Source organism: Pristis pectinata, chromosome 11, assembly GCF_009764475.1.
Source record: "Pristis pectinata isolate sPriPec2 chromosome 11, sPriPec2.1.pri, whole genome shotgun sequence".
Classification (NCBI taxonomy): Eukaryota; Metazoa; Chordata; class Chondrichthyes; order Rhinopristiformes; family Pristidae; genus Pristis; species Pristis pectinata.
In genome coordinates this window covers 78,213,709-78,219,708 of record NC_067415.1, presented here as the reverse complement: position 1 = coordinate 78,219,708, position 6,000 = coordinate 78,213,709, and positions in this window count along the sequence as shown.

Sequence of the window (6,000 nt, the reverse complement as noted above, 5' to 3'; positions counted from 1 at the left end):
TCTATCATGGGCTGTAAGGATGTCTTTGGCTCATAATAGTGATGGCAAAATGCAAGCTTTTCTTCAACGTAAGCTTCAAAGAGAACATCTAGCTTATTGGGCAATTGTCATGAATGGAAAAAAAATCAGTTTCCACTGTGATCCTATACTGTATTGTGGACATCGGACATTCATTCTAAAGGAAGTCTCAAGTGCACCGGTGCCAGCGTCTGATAACACTGACTGGGTTACATTGACTTCCACACTGTGCTATCAAATACCGGCTTCAGTTACAAGCAGCTGTCCTCAAATTCAGTCCTGCACCAATGTTTGATGTTCAGTGCCACACTATAATAAACTGAAACATTTACATCAGATTCCAAAAATGGGGTCTTGATCAAACTATTCACAATCTCTTACTGTACTAGGTGGCATTTTACAATGGCAAATGAAGGTCAAAAAACTGCTAGAAAACTGAAATAAAGATAGTTTGCTTTTATGCATGTTACACAGTTTATTCATAACTTGTCTTTAAAATGCTGGCACAAATAAACCTTAAATAAAAACCATAATGTTTATTTCCCTGAATTGTACTTGTGTTCACTTTTTAACTGTGCAGATGAGATTTTGACATTTTTGATGAAGAAACATTACAGTCACACATTCAATAGGATGTCAGAAAGAATTTGTTAGGGTATATGCAGTGAAATTATTTCCTTTGGTGTTTGAGTCAAGAATAGGCAGGATGAAACCTTATTAGCTGGTGCTTAGGTTGATATGGAGTGAAATCAGGAGCAATTTTTATCACCCTGAAGGGAGCTGAAAGCTGGACCAATCTCCATCTAGAGGCCATGCCTCGTAGAGCAACTGAAGCTTTCAGTGCTGAGATCAATATTTATTTGTTGGGTCAGGATGTTGAGAGATGTGGATTTTGGGTGGAGAACTGGTATTGAGGTACAAATCTACCTGGCTAAGTTGAGCAGCACAGCAGGCTTGATGGACTAAATGACCTTCTTCTATTCCTGGGATAGACCTAGAACTCTGAATGTGATCACCAATCCCGTGCTAACTATGGCCCAAACTGCACCCATTTCGAAACAATAATTCCTGAACTAACTCACTTGTGCATAACTAAATCTGTGCAATATAACAGCAAGTAAACATGTAATATTTTAAGAGGTTGGGTTAGAACCAAAAATTATAGAGTTTATTCACAATCTTAATCCACTTGTGAGTAACCTAACAGAACATAATTAAAAATGACTTTTAAAAAGATACACAAAATAATTTGCCAATTAGCTTGAGATGTAGTAGTTAGTTCCTTGGTAAATTTGAGAAAATACTTTGAAATATTTGACACCTTTATATTGGTGGCTGTGTACCAAAACATCCCAGCTTAATTATTACACTCTCTTTTAAGACCAGCAAAGAAGAACAATTAACAGAAACCCACAATGGTGATTAATTCACATTGGGAGTATGGACAGTTTTATGGGTGGAATCCACTTCTGCCATTATCCTTCTAAACCTACCACAGAAAATCAAAGAGAATTGATTTACGCAGAAAGAAATGAGGGACTGAAATCCCATGATCCTGTCCACTGGTTTGACCGATCTCAGACAAATCGCCTGCAGTGGAATCTACACAACCCTCACTACTGGAACATAACCTAGGTTGGCAAGAGAGGAGACCAAGTGTTACTATGTTTCGTGAGGCGAGGCACCTCTTCACTTTAAAAGGCCACCAGAAGTTAAATGCAGTGTTGTAAACAGCAGAGGGCAAGATAAGGATGTTTTCAGGTGGAGCTTGACCGACCAACCCGACCCACAAATGTCAACTTCTTTGCCAGTCCTGAGCTGAAAGACTTTGAGACACAAAAGATTTAATGGCTAGGACCTATCAATTGCCTCACTGCTGACTCCTGAATGGATTAAAAATTGACCTTGCAGTGACAATCCCAGTATGACTACCAGGAACCACTGGAGAGAAATGGAGAAAAGTCAAGTCTAAGATTGCAACACAAAGCTTTGTAATCCTGAATTATACTTATCAAAGTTAAATACAGGAATTAAGTCCTGTGACTAAGGAGTTAAATGAGATGTTTCTACAATGCAAGATGTAACGTTGCCCACCTCTATCTCTGGTTATCTCCTGTGTTTTGGTTTCCTATAGTTGCAAGGATGTCCCAGATGTTAGTAATCAATCAATTAATTAATTATCTTTACTTCAACAAAGCATCCTTTTATCACATTTATTCGTCAGGATGGTGTGTAGCTTGGAGGGGCACCTGCAGGTAGTGGCGTTCCCACACATCTGCTGCCCTTTCCCTACTTGGTGGTCGAGGTTGTGGGTCTGGGAGCTGCACGGGTGTATAGCTGTGGCATTTTTTGTAGATGGTACACATGGCAGCCACTCTGTGCCTTCGACTGAGGGAATGAATGATCCGGATCAATCGATGTATTTGCTGTATTCATTCACAACATTTGGCCAGGATCAGGCCAAGGTAGAAGTTACTGCTCCTCCCTAGTTACCCCTGTACTGTATTAGGGCTGTCTTAAAGGGCAGTTAACTGCATTGTTGTGGGCCTGAATCACATATAGTCCAGACTATATGTGGATGGTAATCTTCCTTCCCTGAAGAACATCAGTGAACCAGATGCATTTCTATGATAATCTGGTGGTTTTACCATCATCATTACTCATACTCTTTGCTTTTAATTCCATATTTATTTAATTAGTTTGAGTTTAAATTCCCCAGTTGCCATGATGGAATTCAAACTCGTGTCTACAGATCAATAATCCAGGCCTACAGGCACAAATCCAGTACTTAATCAGTATATTACCATGCTGCTTGTGCGTTATCACAAAGCTTATAACTTTTATTTGACTGCTGCACTAATTGGAATTCTGCACCAGTGGAATAAAACTACCCTGTGACAAAGGAATTAAGCAAAATATAAGTCCTACAATGTAACCTGTCAAACTGCCCTGCTTACAATGCCTGGGTCTCCCACAGCTACAAGGATGACCCAACCTTTACATATAGCAGACAGCAATTCTGGCATCACTGGGACTTCAACAAGAACATTTACATCTCAATGCAAAGGTCAAGCTGTAAAGATGGTCTTAAAATACATTGATTTTCGGGAATATCTTTGTCAAAGTGAAGATATATTTGAGCAGCATAAGCAAAGGGAGATAAGAACTCAACAGATGGAAACCTTCAAAGGAACCAATGCATTATTCCTTTCCTGGCTGTTTTTAACATTTAAATACTAAATACCAATTGGGTATTTTGGAAATACTTCAAGCTTGCTTTACAAGAATCACAAAAACTGCATGTTCAGATCAACCTAGCTGATTAACACTTTCCAAACACAGACGCTGATACAAAATAAATTCTTACCCAGCAGTGGAAAGCTCTAAGTAGCCTTCAGAGAACTTTGAGTCCATGTATTGGGAGCACACAGAAGCCCTGTGTAAGTGGCAGAAGGAGCGGACCACCTGATGAACTAAAGATCCACCCAGCCCATCGGCTACCTCTTGCCCCGTCTGTAGAAGGGTCCACCATTCCCATATTGTCCACATCCACCATCTCAGAAATGACAAAACTGGAGTGGAAGTAGGTTATCCTTCATCCCTGAGAAACAATTTTGGACACGTACTTCCTAGCAAAACAAAACAGAAAAGAAATATTGCTAATGGCCAGCCAATTGTCAAGGAGACTATTATGTACCAATTAAAGTAGCATAAAACAGTAAAAAAGTAGTATAAAGTAGTATAAAAGCACAATATCATCAAGCAATGACAATAACAGCGGACACTTCAAATCATGATACCTGATGTGGTGGAAGCAGGCATCATGTGTGTGCACCTGGACTTTATTCCTTGCATGTTTCAAACTTTGCTCACTTCAGCTAAAAATGTCATATCTAGTATCAATTAAATTGTCTCAAGTTCCGATTACTGATCAGAACTGCCCCCGAGGTGGAACATCCAAGTGGTGAGAGGTTGAGAGCTGGTTTGGGTTCTCCAAACATTTTCGTAGAGTAAGGTCTCTGAAACAGATCCTTTGGTCCATAGAGTCTATGCTGACCATCAACCACCCATTTACACTAATCCTACACTAAACCCATTGTGGCATTTTTTCCAGCTGGATTTCCACCCAGAAATCAGCCTCATTGACAGGCCTGGCCGTTGACTGGGCAAGAAATATTGCAGCAAAGGCCATAGCCCAGGAACAGGTAAGTTTCACACTGTAGGACTGGAGATTGCAAGAGCAGGGACAGGTCGATACTGGTTTATGGGGTCAGGGGCCAATTATGGGAGGTGGGATGTTGGATCAGAGACAGACGAGGCAAAAAAGAACAGGCAATGATTGTGATCATGGGGAGTTCTGAGAGTGAGGAGTTCATTGGTGGTGCCAGGGAGAGTTGTGATTCTGGTGGAGCATCAAATTGTGGAGGATGTTATCCTGTGGGATGGAGGTGTTCTGTTCTTGAAAAGATGTCAGATTGTGGGGTAGTCACTGATATTGTTTGGAAAGGGTTTCCAACCTTCGACTGAATTCTGCTCTCAATGGTTGGTGGGATTTGGGTTACAGAACGGGTACTATTGACATCTTGGGGACACAACTGTTGGGATTCCTATTTTGGGAAGTGGGTTCCAGTTACACAGAAGGGGTCTGAAATCTAAGGGAATGGGAGATTGAAAGGGGAGGATGCATTCTTGTTCCTGCTGGTCCACAGTCATTGTGTAGCTCTCCACTCCTCCACTCAGCATTCCTCATTCCTTCACTGCCACTGGGTATAGTTCCTGGAACTCCCTACCCAACAGGGGAGAGTGGTACCGAACAGTTCAAGAAGACAGCTCAACACCACCTTCTCAAGGGCAAAATGCCAGAGACACCCACATCTCAAGAATGGATAAAAATCTCTTTGCCCTTCTGTCTATTTTACACCCCTTTTCTCCTCTCACAACACAGGTGCACACTTAATTTGTCCGTTACATTATTTAACTCTGATTTCCTTTCCTCATTCTTCTGTATGTTGCTACATTTCAAGTCTCTTTTGCATTTCCCCATCTTTCTACATAATTTTTCTTTGTTAAGATTCTATTACCAATGTTTTGAACTTCCAATTTTCACTGACTGGGTTGACTAAAGTTGGATTCAGCATGTCACTGCACCCTCCACCTCCCCTTGCCCAGCTGATCTCAATGCCAAGGAGAGAACCGACTTGTGGGAGAGTCTGATGAAGCCTACAGGGGCCTTGGTTACATCTTGTGGGCCCCTCCCTGACAGACTTTGATAGGAAGCAGAACTTGGTAGGGTTGAGGAATGTGGTGGGAAGGAGTAAAACCCTTACCTCCTCGTCAAAGTCATCAAGGCTTGTAACAGTTTAGAAACGTCTCTGATGTTTTGAGATCAAATATATGTGGCATTACTCGCGGACAGAAAACTCATAAGATATCCCTTTACACAGATGACCTGTTACTTTATATTTCCAATCTAGAGGAATCTATCCCTGCAGTACTATCAATACAAGATCAGTTTAGTGTTTTTTCTGGCTATAGATTAAATCTTAATAAGAGCGAACTTTTTCCATTAAATATGCAAACCCCAATTTATAGCCAATTACCTTTTAGATTGGTAACTGACTATTTTATGTATTTAGGTGTTAAAATTACCAAGAAACATAAGGACTTTTTAAAGCTAATCTATTGCCTTTAATTGACCATGTTAAACAATTATTTACTAAATGGTCCCCACTGTCTTTATCATTGGTAGGCCGAATTAATGCGGTTAAGATGAATATTTTACCAAAATTTTTATATTTATTTCAAGCGATTCCAACTTTCGTCTCAAAATCCTTTTTTGACACTATTGATTCTAAAATTCTTTCATATATTTGGCAGAATAAAAACCCAAGGTTAAGTAAGAAATATTTACAAGAACTAAAAAAGGATGGTGGTATGGCCTCCCTAACTTTAGATTATATTATTGGGCAATTAATATCAGAT